A 13871-nucleotide genomic window follows, 5' to 3' on the forward strand; every position below is an offset into this window, starting at 1 on the left:
ACTTACAGTATATAGACAGATATAGAAAGACACCATACAAGTCAGGTACATATAATACATGATTTAATAATTCAGGCAAGGCTCTATTGGATCATGTCTAAGTTGACCCTAGTATGTATATGTATGCATGTGGGATAGGGACCTTGAGGACAGAGAATGATGTGAATGTACAATATGTAAAGTGCCTTGCAAATAGTAGGCTCTATATAAATACCTGTAATACATAAATAAAAAAAATTAAAAATATTGCTTATAGTTGGGGAGACAACTATGTATGCATTGGCATTCCTTATTTTCCAGCCACAGGTTGTGCTAGATTCTGGACCAGGCTTTTATACTTCAGCAATGAAGTCTACAACAAGGTCTAGTCAGTCTGATTTAAAGTGAACTAAAGGTTTTGTTCTTCTGGTTAAAAAAGGGGGTTATACTTGCCTACTCTGTGCAGTGACATTCCACAGAAAGGCCTCTTACCTACCCTTCTGGAAGTCCCTCGCTGGCGCTGTGTTCTCCACCATATGCTTCTGCAGCAAGGTACCTGAGCCGGGCTGTGTGCATCCATCTACACATACAGCACCAGTAAGTCTTGTCCCTGCTCCCTCGTCACAGGAGTTTGGCTCAGATTGCCCTCAGTGTCTCTAGATGTGGGGGGAGTGTTGCTGCAGCCAAGATAGTGCTGGAACAGCGACAGGAGTCAGGTAAATGTTTAGGGATGGGGTGGGTAGGACAGATAATGAGGTGCATTTTACCTTAATGCAGGGAATGTATTAAATATAACTAAAGGCAAAATGTTTTTTAAGTTTTGGGTAGAGAGGAGAGGGATTAAAATGCCTGTCAATTCTTATTGCTGTCTGTGCCCCCATTAGAGAGATTCACCCTCTCTATTTGTCCTGTTTACCATTATCATATTGAAAGTAAAAGAAAATCCCAAATATTGGAATGTCCCCAGAAAAATAATAGCAGGGAAATCTTCAAATGGTGTTACTAGTTCTGCTGACCTGGAGGTTCCCAAGGAATTCAATTAATTTTCAGGAATTTCCTCTCACTTCCTGTTGGGCTATGGGACAGGAAGTGAAGGGAAATCTCTGCAATGGGACACAGATGGCTAAAAAAACATGCCGAGTTATAACCTTCCCTTGCTGTATCCAAATTGAAATGAAAATTTTTGCCTATCATTCCACTTTAAGGTAAAAAACATTTTGACTTTAAAACCGCTTTAATGATAAAGCTCTACATGCAAGAATCTTTTTTCAGTAAAGTATTGGGTATAGATAGGTCTGTATGTGAAAAGGGGCCTAGAGCAACACCTGCTAGCTGCAAATTTAGTCATGAAATTACCACTTGCAAAAATATTAAAGCCTAAATGTACTCAAAATAAAAAAAACACAAAAATAACCATAAGTGACATAATGTATAGCCAGTAGGAAGTGTCCTTTGTGCAGATGCCTGTTAGCTGAAATCCTCCTCCATTGATGCCCCCCATCCCTCCTGTAATCTTCCATTGCATCAGGGGTTGATAGAACTATGGGAACTGTCACAGCCTTTCATTAAGAGTGCCCGACTATGCCCATCCACCCAGATACACCACCAATAGACACTGGTGCTACAGTTTCTATGAATGGAAAGCAATCTACGAATGGGTTGATTGATTGAAAGGTCCATCTCCTCCGTTAGTAGAACGCTTTCCATATAAGTAGTACTGGTTTCTATGAATGGAGAAGCTGGGTGGAAAGGGCAGGCATTTTGAGAGCTTGAGACAGCCCCTACAGTTCTATTAACCGCTGTGACATAGGAAGTTTATGAGGGTGGGTAGAGGGGCATCGATGGAAGAAATTTTCAGCTAGCAGAAGAGGCATCTGCACAAAGAGCACTTCATGCTAACTGTAAGTTTTGTCCCTAGTGCAGATTTTCAAATTTTTATTAAAAACATATTTAAAAATGTTTAATGATTTGTTTTCATTTATTTTCTAGTCCTATACCTAATAAATAAAAAAATAAATAAATAAACAATATAAAACACTATACATTTGTCTTAAACCTAAAATAGCAGATAATATAGAAAATGCATTTTTCTCCAGAGCATTGTAAATACAGAGCCTATTAAATCAGTTTCTCTATAGCTCTAGGAGTTGCTTAAGATTTTGTGAAATGACTTAGTAGGAAACCTGCACTGAAAAAAAAAGTATTCTTTCATTACCAATCTTCTGAAAATGCTAGTTTCCTGACTTTCTCTAGGTTCACATTTTCTAAGTCAATGTCCCAGCACAAGCATGTATCCATTTAAAACTCCCAGGATACTTCTTCTTGGTGATTCAGAAAGCATTGAAACCAGAGGGTCAGCATGAGAGCCAGATTTTCAAATTGGGCAATAATGGGAGACTCCGTATTTTCTCATGACATGTCCTACAACTTAAAACAAAATCAATACATATGTTATTTTACAAAATAAAACGTTTAAACCGGCTATATCATGACACTGAGTTTTCAAAACATGCTCATTATTGTCTGCGTGCTTTGTAACAGCCACTCTAAATCGACTAATTAAGACCCTGAGTCTGCTGAGAGGGAAGGGGGTTGTCTCTCTTTGGAATTATTTAGATTTAATTTGTGTACAATGGTTGTATGTGAATTTCAGAAAATGCATATTCTTTCAGCTGCAGGCTGCAAGGGGTACAAATTAAATATTAATATGCTGCAATTGAAATATACCAGATTTAATGTCTTTATTATTGTTTAGTGATAAACATAAATACATAAAAACAACCATGGGTATACGTACAGTACTGAAGCATTTCATTAACTCAATAGTGAAGGATGCAACCGAGCTAACCCTAACAGTAATGTCATTTTTGTTATGTGTAATACATAGCTTTAAAATGTGATGTAGCATTGTCATTCCAGGATTCATGGTGGGCTTCTGATTTACAAAACAAGTACTTATAACCTTGAACCCAAAAGAATTCATATGACACTGATGTAGCCTCTACAGATATTGTGCTTATCAAGGACAGATTTTTTTTTCCAATGGCCTTCAGGTTCTTGATTTTGAAGGACAGCTAGTAGTAACTCCAGTATATTTATGTGTTAGAAAATAATGGATCTTTTGAACAGCGCTTAATGCTTTATAATGCTTTGTCAACTATTGTTATATAGAAGAACCCTTTGAAACTGATGGTTTAAGTATATATGCTAGAAATCAACATACATTAGCAGTACTCAGTAACTCCAGATTTAAACCACTCTTTGATACAGTTGGTTAAACATTTCTTTAAAATACAACTCCATATTTTATTCAGTTTAAATAGTTGTTTGGGCCAAGTTGACCCAAATGAACTATTTCCAGAATGATGGGGCCATTGGGTGTTCTGTAATAGACTGTGGTAGCATTAGCTACATACAGTAAGTGGTGCCGTGCTCTGGAAGCAGTATTGGCAACTTCCCGTCTGCTGTCGAGCATAACGAGAGTCAGGCTTAGTGCTTCTCCTTCATTCAGTAGAAACCTTTTATTAATGAATACAAAACTTCCTCTTATTAGCAGAGGGGGCAAGGTGGGCAGATGTCCTCACAATCTCCAGCTCAGCCAGCCAGAGAAAGCCTTGCATTCATTCATAAAAATACAAGGCTTCTTTTAAAGGGCGAGAAGATTTCCTTATATCCTGCAGCAGACGAGAAGTCACCCGTACTTCTGTCAGGACACCCTGTGGCTTACTATAATGCAGCACACCTAGCAGCCGCATTGTTGTGTAATGTAATATATATACTTAGATTTCACATTTTTAAATGTTACATCCGATTTTTGTTCTTTGTAGGGAAATCGTATACAGTATATTTTACCTTATATCTAAATGAAAAGGAAACTATGATGGTTTTGGTCTGTTTTAATGTAGTTGTTTGTTTTCAGGTTGTATACATTTTCTAACTGTTGTTTGATATATGTTTAAATCAGCACTAGCATTTTATTAAAAAAACATTGATAGAACCATATGAGTTTGCTAAATGTACCTCTTGCTTTAAAGCTGTGGTTTGTTGGATTGAAACTTCGGAATGAGCTGTTTATATGGTAATCAGTCACAGCTCTCACTAATTCACTTGTGTGTGTACATTTTAGCTTGAGCTGTTGAGTAAAGTAAACAACAGACTTCTCTATTGTGTCCCTATTTTTCTTGAGCCTCCAACCTCCTGCCCTCTCGTACTGCGTGCGGCAGTTTTTCTGCAGCCTCTGTTCCCATTCCACTCTCCTGCTTGGTTGATTTTCTGCAGCTTCTTCTTCCTCCTTCTCTAATTTAACTGTTTCTCTGCAGTCTCTCACCTCTCTCCAGTATGAATGTTTCTCTACAGCCTCTCACCTCTCTCCAGTATGGATATTCCTCTGCAGCCTCTCACCTCTCTCCAGTATGCATGTTTCTCTGCAGCCTCTCGCCCCTCTCCAGTATAGATGTTTCTCTGCAGCCTCTCTCCCCTCTCCAGTATGGATGTTTCTCTGCAGCCTCTCATCTCTCTCCAATATGGATGTTTTTCTGCAGCCTCTCACCTCTCTCCAGTATGGATGTTTCTCTGCAGCCTCTCATCTCTCTCCAATATGGATGTTTTTCTGCAGCCTCTCACCTATCTCCAGTATGGATGTTTCTCTGCAGCCTCTCACCTCTCTCCAGTATGGATGTTTCTCTGCAGTCTCTCTCCCATCTCCAGTATGGATGTTTCTCTGCAGTCTCTCGCTCCTCTCCAGTATGGATGTTTCTCTGCAGCCTCTCTCCCCTCTACAGTATGGATGCTTCTCTGCAGTCTCTCCCCTCTCCGGTATGAATGTTTCTCTGCAGTCTCTCTCCCCTCTACAGTATGGATGCTTCTCTGCAGTCTCTCTCCCCTCTACAGTATGGATGCTTCTCTGCAGTCTCTCCCCTCTCCAGTATGAATGTTTCTCTGCAGTCTCTCTCCCCTCTACAGTATGGATGCTTCTCTGCAGTCTCTCTCCCCTCTACAGTATGGATGTTTCTCTGCAGCCTCTCTCCCCTCTCCCATATAAATGTTTCTCTGCAGCCTCTCTCCCCTCTCCCATATGGATGTTTCTCTACAGCCTCTCGCCCCTCTCTGGTATGGATGTATCTCTGCAGTCTCTCTCCCTCCTCTCCAGTATGGATGTTTCTCTACAGCCTCTCGCCCCTCTCTGGTATGGATGTATCTCTGCAGTCTCTCTCCCTCCTCTCCAGTATGGATGTTTCTCTACAGCCTCTCGCCCCTCTCTGGTATGGATGTATCTCTGCAGTCTCTTGCTCCTCTCCAGTATGGATGTTTCTCTGCAGCCTCTCTCCCCTCTCCAGTTTAGATGTTTCTCTGCACTCTCTCTCCCCTCTCCAGTGTGGATGCTTCTCTGCAGTCTCTCTCCCCTCTCAAGTATGGATGTTTCTCTGCAGCCTCTCACCTCTCTCCAGTATGGATGTTTCTCTGCAGCCTCTCACCCCTCTCCAGTATGGATGTTTCTCTGCAGTCTCTCGCCCCTCTCCAGTATGGATGTTTCTCTGCAGTCTCTCTCCCCTCTCCAGTATGGATGTTTCTCTGCAGTCTCTCCCCCCTCTACAGTATGGATGCTTCTCTGCAGTCTCTCCCCTCTCCAGTATGAATGTTTCTCTGCAGTCTCTCTCCCCTCTACAGTATGGATGCTTCTCTGCAGTCTCTCTCCCCTCTACAGTATGGATGTTTCTCTGCAGCCTCTCTCCCCTCTCCCATATAAATGTTTCTCTGCAGCCTCTCTCCCCTCTCCCATATGGATGTTTCTCTACAGCCTCTCGCCCCTCTCTGGTATGGATGTATCTCTGCAGTCTCTTGCTCCTCTCCAGTATGGATGTTTCTCTGTAGTCTCTCTCCCCACTCCAGTTTAGATATTTCTCTACAGTCTCTCTCCCCTCTCCGGTATGGATGTTTCTCTGCAGCCTCTCTCCCCTCTCCAGTTTAGATGTTTCTCTGCACTCTCTCTCCCCTCTCCAGTATGGATGTTTCTCTGCAGCCTCTCTCCCTCCTCTCCAGTATGGATGTTTCTCTGCACTCTCTCTCCCCTCTCCAGTTTAGATGTTTCTCTGCAGTCTCTCTCCCCTCTCCCATATGGATGTTTCTCTGCAGCCTCTCTCCCTCCTCTCCAATATGGATGTTATTCTGCAGCCTCTCTCCCCTCTCCAGTTTAGATGTTTCTCTTCAGCCTCTCTCCCCTCTCCCATATGGATGTTTCTCTGCAGCCTCTCTCCCCTCTCCCATATGGATGTTTCTCTGCAGCCTCTCTCCCCTCTGCCGTATGGATGTTTCTCTGCAGTCTCTCTCCCATCTCCAGTGTGGATGTTTCTCTATAGCCTCTTGCCCCTCTCCAGTATGGATGTATCTCTGCAGTCTCTGACTCCTCTCCAGTATGGATGTTTCTCTGCAGCCTCTCTCCCCTCTCCAGATTAGATGTTTCTCTGCAGCCTCTCTCCCCTCTCCCATATGGATGTTTCTCTGCAGTCTCTCTCCCCTCTCCAGTGTGGATGTTTCTCTGCAGTCTCTCTCCCCCCTCTCCAGTATGGATATTTTACTGCAGTCTCTCTCCCCTCTCCAGTGTGGATGTTTCTCTGCAGTCTCTCTCCCCCCTCTCCAGTATGGATATTTTACTGCAGCCTCTCTCCCCTCTCCAGTTTAGATGTTTCTCTGCAGCCTCTCTCCCCTCTCCAGTATGGATGTTTCTATGTAGTCTCTCTCCTCTCTCTAGTATGGATGTTTCTCTGCATTCTCTCTCCCTCCTCTCCAGTATGGATGTTTCTCTGAATCCTCTCACCCCCTCTAGTATGGATGTTTCTATGAAGCCTCTCACCCCCTCCAGTATGGAAGTTTCTCTGCAGCCTCTCTCCCCTCTCCAGTTTCGATGTTTCTCTGCAGCCTCTCTCCCCTCTCCCATATGGATGTTTCTCTGCAGTCTCTCTCCCCTCTCCCGTATGGATGTTTCTCTGCAGTCTCTCTCCCATCTCCAGTGTGGATGTTTCTCTACAGCCTCTCACCTCTCTCCAGTATGGATGTATCTCTGCAGTCTCTCACTCCTCTCCAGTATGGATGTTTCTCTGCAGCCTCTCTCCCCTCTCCCGTATGGATGTTTCTCTGCAGTCTCTCTCCCATCTCCAGTGTGGATGTTTCTCTACAGCCTCTCACCTCTCTCCAGTATGGATGTATCTCTGCAGTCTCTCACTCCTCTCCAGTTTAGATGTTTCTCTGCAGCCTCTCTCCCCTCTCCCATATAGATGTTTCTCTGCAGTTTCTCTCCCCTCTCCAGTGTGGATGTTTCTCTGCAGCCTCTCTCCCTCCTCTCCAGTATGGATATTTTACTGCAGCCTCTCTCCCCTCTCCAGTTTAGATGTTTCTCTGCAACCTCTCTCCCCTCTCCAGTATGGATGTTTCTCTGTAGTCTCTCTCCCCTCTCCAGTATGGATGTTTCTCTGCAGCCTCTCTCCCCTCTCCCATATGGATGTTTCTCTGCAGTTTCTCTCCCCTCTCCAGTGTGGATGTTTCTCTGCAGCCTCTCTCCCTCCTCTCCAGTATGGATATTTTACTGCAGCCTCTCTCCCCTCTCCAGTTTAGATGTTTCTCTGCAACCTCTCTCCCCTCTCCAGTATGGATGTTTCTCTGTAGTCTCTCTCCCCTCTCCAGTATGGATGTTTCTCTGCAGTCTCTCTCCCCTCTCCAGTATGGATGTTTCTCTGTAGTCTCTCTCCCCTCTCCAGTATGGATGTTTCTCTGCAGTCTCTCTCCTCTCTCCAGTATGGATGTTTCTCTGCAGCCTCTCTCCCTCCTCTCCAGTATGGATGTTTCTTTGAAGCCTCTCACCCCCTCTAGTATGGATGTTTCTATGAAGCCTCTCACCCCCTCCAGCATGGAAGTTTCTCTGCAGTCTCTCACCCCTGTCCACTATGAATATTTCTCTGAAGCCTCTTTCAATTCTCCAATTTAGATGTTTCTCTGCAGTCTCTCACCCCTCTCCGGTATGGATGTTTCTCTTCAGCCTCTCTCCCCATTTCCTTCTCCACTTTGATTGTTTTTCTGCAGTCTCTTTCCAGTTGCTCTTTCCTGTGTGATTATTTTTCTGGTTCTCTCTAGCCTCTCTTCTTGTTTCCTTTCCTGTGTGACTTTCACTGCAGCCTCCTACTGCTCTCATGTAACTATGTCTGCCAACATAATGCTAACAGTATGCACATAATGATGTCACATACAGTAATTGTGTAGTGTACATTTAGCATCATACTTCAATAAAAGACAATGCAAAATTAAATCTTGTTGATTGCCAACAAATGTTTGTTTCCTGAAGGTACAGCAGTACTACAGTATGAAGTGTCAAGTATTCTTACTAACTGTTAGCTTCTTTTAAAAGATCTGTTTGTTTATACCAGGTTTATCAAATGGTCATGGCTTTCTCTCAAGTACCCAAGAGCTGCACTGCATTTGACTTTCTCAAACATATAGACCCCCACCTGCAAACAAATGTACATCCTCTGACAGTCTACCTTATTGTTTGCGGAAAAGACTAATGCTTGTTTAAGTTTTGATTTACTTTCATATATATTTCAATGTCTTGTGACTTACGGCATGACCAATCAGTTCTTCTACTACTGTCCATCAGGTGACTTCCATTATGTCATTATTTATAAGTGCATTATTACAGCTATTATTCTATGTTAATATTTAGTTTCCTCTCTGTTCTTTTTGAGTGATAGGACATTTATTGTGCCATGCAGTGCATTTCCATCCAAGATCCCTGCTTTGTTAAGCTGCAAATGACCCTCAAGGTTATTTAACATGCAAGTGTCAGAATTAGTGTATGCAGTGGACTACACATCTGCAGTTGTGCAGTGTTCCTGGCATAGCAGAAATGACGAGATGTGACATTCTCTTCTAGAATGATGTCTCTCACACATCAATTGAACTATAGTAACCTGAGGGCAGACATTGGTAGAGGAGTCTTGTGAGCATGTGGTGTTGGCTTGTAGATGAAGCATCCAGGAGGAAGGGCAAGCAGAAGGTCCAAAGATGGAGTTGACTTCAACTTTGTCAAAAGACCACTATGCATTTAGCATACCAGAGTAGAACTAGGTCACTTAGTAAATGTTTTTAAAAGGAAAATTAAAGGAACACTTTAAAAACACATTAGATCTCAATGGGGAAAAATGCCATGCTGGATACCTTCACTGATATGGACTGGGTAATGTGTTAGGAACATAAGGATGCCCCATCTTTTGATGGAAAATACATTTTCAACCTACAGAAGACTGAATTCAAAGACACCCTGAAAAACAAAGTGAAAAGATTATGCAGCAGGCTAGTCCATTTTGCTGAAATTTCATTGCAGCAACTCAAAATGGTACTTTGGTAATTTGTATGGCCCCCACGTACTTGTATGCATGCCTGGCAATGTCGGAACATGCTCCTAATGAGACGATGGATGGTTTCCTGGGGTATTTCCTCCCAGATCTGGACTAGGGCATCACTGAGCTCCTGGACAGTCTAAGGTGCAACCTGGTGGCTTTGGATGAGCCGAAACATAATAAATCAGAGGTGTTCTACTGGATTTAGGTCAGGCGAGCGTGGGGACCATTCAATGGTATCAATTCCTTCATCCTCCATGAACTGCCTGCATACACTCTCCATGAGGCCGGGCATTGTTGTGCACGAGGAGGAAACCAGGATCCACTGCGCCAGCGTAGGGTCTGACAATGGGTCCAAGGATTTCATCCTGATATCTAAAGGCAGTCATGGTGCTATTGTTTAGCCTGTAGAGTTTTGTGTGTCCCTCCATGGATATGCCTCCCCAGACCATTACTCACCCACCTCTAAAACAGTGATGTTGAACGATGTTACAGGCAGCATAACATTCTCCACGGCTTCTCCAGATCCTTTCATGCCTGTCACATGTGCTCAGAGTGAACCTGCTCTCATTTGTAAAAAGCACAGGGCATCAGTAGTGGACCTGCCAATTCTGGTGTTCAGTGGCAAATGCCAATTGCGCTCTATGGTGCCAAGCACAGGACCTACTAGAGGACATAAGGCTCTCAGGCCACCCTCATAAAGTCTGTTTCTGATTGTTTGGTCAGAGACATTCACACCAGTAGCTTGCTGGAAGTCATTTTGTAGGGCTCTGGCAGTGCTCATCCTGTTCCTCTTTGCACAAAAGAGCAGATACTGGTCTTGATGATGGGTTAAGGACCTTCTATGGCCCTGCCCAGCTCTCCTAGAGTAACTGCCTGTCTCCTGGAATCTCCTCTATACTCTTGAGACTGTGCTGGGAGACACAACAAACCTTATGGCAATGGCACATATTGATGTTCCATCTTGGAGGCACTGGACTGTCTGTGCAACCACTGTAGTGACACTGACCTCAGCCAAATGCAAAACTAGTGAAAAACAGTCAGAAAAGATGAGTAGGGAACAAAATGTCAGTGGCCTCCACCTGTAAAACCATTCCTGTTTTGGGGGTCATCACATTGTTGCCCATCTAATTTCATTAACACCAAAGCAACTGAAACTGATTAAAAAACCCCTCTGCTACCTAACTGACCAGATCAATATCCCAGGAGTTTAATTGACTTGATGCTATACTCTGAAAGGTGTTCATTTCTTTTGAGCAGTGTATAACAAACCAGCCCAATGAGATTTGAGAACAACAGTCAGATGACTGAAAATCCAAGAGGTAGTAGTAGAAGGGCAATGGAGATGGATTTTCACAGGTCATCAAAATACAGACAAGGTCATTACTTGAGCCCAATTGATCTGTATTTGGCAGCTCTCCACAAAGACAGGGACCCCCATCAGAGGGCATTCACCTAAGTTGGGAAACCCAAGTGTAATATGTCAAATAAAGCAACTAATGAAAAATCCTTAGGAGTCTAAAGTATTTATTGTTCAACTGCCTATAACAACCACAGTAGAAGTGGAAAGGGACATACACTGTGAACACCAACACTGACTGTTGTTTGTAACATCCTCTGCCTGCAAATCGGTCTGCTTAGGAGTACTTTTGAGTCAATTTAACATTTTGACAATTCTCCTAGTCCTGATGAAGGGGGAATGTGTGCCCCCCCCCCACCCTCCCTTTTGCCCTGCTTGTTGCAAATGGTTGAAGACTTTGGACTCCTAGGGATTTTTCATTTGGCACCCTTTTTGTCCTGTACACTTTTTAAAGCGTGGCTTGAAATGCCCCTTGAATGTTAATTAACCTTGCAGTGGAGAACTAGGAATGTGCAGCTGTTAATTGATGCATACTGATGCTGCTAAACTTGGTCTAGGCACCTAAGCTTAAAAAATAAATTGGTCATTAAAAGGGGTGAATTGATCCCTAAGTAACTGAATACCAATATCTGGCTCTACTTACATGGCCACAGTATAACTTGGCAGTTCATGAACAATGCTGGTACTAGCTGCTTTAAACATTTATATTCCAGCAGTCAAATTTAATTGAAAGAAACTGATAACAGCACTGGTAACTAGTGTAGGAACCATTTCCCACCCATTTTTTTTTATCAGAAGCGTTATTATTCAAGACGTGCCTTATGGTGTGTCCTAAAAGGCTTGCCTGCAGTTTAGGATCTGAGCTTGTACCAAGATAAAGAACTCTGAGTTACAGATTCCCAGCTGGCAGCACCTTTAAGCTGGCCATAGATGGATCGAATCTTGGCAGGTTCAGCAGGGACTGGCTGAAATTTGATCCATCTATTGGCAGGCTGGTCGTACCGAGGTTGATCGATGGATTGACTTGGGTACAACCAGCCTGCCCATATATGGATCAAATCTTAGCCAGTCCCTGCTGAACCTGCCAAGATTCGGTCCATGTATGGCCAGCTTAAAGGTGCTACCTGCTGGAAATCTGTATCTAAGAACTCTTAGTGTCAAACTTTTTACATGCAATTACTGCTGGCAGCTGTAGCCACTAGCAATAGTCATTGTGTTCTGCCAGCCGGGAAAGCCCCCTGCTGGCAGAACGCAATAGTACTGTGGCAGGGATTTCACCATCAACACTGACTGTATTGATGGGGGAATCTAGCAATTTTCCTTCCCTCCACCCTTGGTGGAAGAAAGAAAAATGTAATCAGCTATGGCTTGCCTTAGTAGTGCTTGCCTTTATTCTGGTTATAAAATAGCCATATATCCATTGCCTTCACTGTACCCCCTGGATTTCAAGAGATGCCGGTAAAATATTTTCACCCTATTTGTTGCCATGTTGAGCTACAATTTTCAAACTCCAATGAAGCAATATACCTGTTGCCAAAAAAAAGCTTTTTTCCTACCTGCTTCTCACTACATTATATTTTTAGTAACGAGCTGCAAAGAGAAGAGACCAGTAAGGATTACACAGCCTTTTTCATGCATGAAGACTTGTCATGTTAATTCCACTGAGAGGCATTAAATAATCATTGGCTAGCAATAACTCAGTCAGTGTGTAAATCATTTACAGATGAGCCTTGTATCAGCCAAACAAACACAACACAATTGGGTATGCTGTACATAATGACATGATTATAAGGGAGAAGCGAGACCTTCCCCTTGTGTTTACCGCATTCACAAAAGGACAATAAAAATGCCTTTCCCATATTAATAGATCTCTTATATTTTGAGAAATGACTATGTTAGTGGGAAATAATGTACTATTAATTAAATAGTCTAAATTCAGAAGCACTATAAAATTATCTCCCAAGAAGCAATTTATTTACTCTAGAAGGAAGGAAGAGCAATTTATTTCCTGGGTTTAGGACTTAATTGCTAAAACTGCTTCATGATTATTTTTTCTTTAACAATGGCTTGAGACAGGTAATGCATTTTAACTTCTCAAAGAAGGTTTAGTTGCAGTTGTACGCCTAATATCCGCGACTTTGTTTTTATCGCCTTCAGAGGAATGTTACCATGTTGATAAAACGATTACAGGTGCGTCATGGCAGCCAAAACTTTTTTCTATTTGCCCTTTCTTTTTGAATTAGAATGTTGGCATTTTTATATGCCAGCCGTGTAAGACCTTCCCATTATTTGCAACGTTTTTTCCCCCTTTCTTGCATTTTGAACATAAACTCAGGAGTGGAGCACATTAATATGAAATACAAAGGCAAAGGCACAATTGTTCACTGTGACATGTTTCTCTATGCTTCAGCCGCTGATTTTACAGCTTGCATATATTGATTTTATTAGGCCATATTTTTATCACATCTTTCCTTTCTGCTCTGTTGTAGCGGATAACGCAGCATACGCAATAGTGAGCTTTAGAAAACAGAAGATACAAATAGAATATATTAGAATTCTGACATGTCTTTTCATTTGCTCGTCAACTTTTAGCACAGAGCTCTCTGGTTTGTGGACTCTTATTAGTGTAATTGAAGCAGCAGTTCCTCTCTAGATGTCGTAACGGTTAATTATTCTACTGCGTGCCAGTGAAGGGCTATGTGGAAAAGAAACAGGCAGGGCATAAGGGACAGTGTTGGGCAAACAGATACAAGGACAATGGCAATCTGCCAGTACCGACGATATTCTAATTTCAAAACATAATTTCTCTATTGAATTAAAATAGGAGTTGAATGGTGTAAAACCAAAAATATAGTCTGTAGCCTAGAAAACAGACAATGTGGAGGGAGACGCGGCTTGCATTTCTAAGTACCATCTTTGTCATAAGCAAGAGAGATTAGCTGTTCTTTGCTGATAAATAAAGAAAACACAGGGAATTTGCACATACTGCCAGTCAGTTATACATAAGTGTGGAACAATAAAGTGTCGTCCATGTGACATTCTTACTAATTCCTGCGCCAATAAAAAGAGCACAGATAGATGCAAATTAGAGTGTGTGCTGCTTTCAAACTGATTCGATTAAATAATTAGCATTGTTTAGCCACTCG

General features: G+C 42.5%; 1 protein-coding gene across 1 annotated transcript in view; it reads left to right on the forward strand.

The window, feature by feature from the left end:
• The window catches only part of LOC149463736 (cadherin-6-like), a 483303-nt gene that overhangs the window by 460020 nt on the left and 9412 nt on the right, over positions 1-13871 (forward strand). The window lies entirely within an intron of this gene.

The sequence above is a fragment of the Staurois parvus genome, unplaced genomic scaffold (assembly GCF_062004578.1).
Source record: "Staurois parvus isolate SC_StPar_1 unplaced genomic scaffold, SC_StPar_1.0 ptg000153l, whole genome shotgun sequence".
Lineage (NCBI taxonomy): Eukaryota > Metazoa > Chordata > Amphibia > Anura > Ranidae > Staurois > Staurois parvus.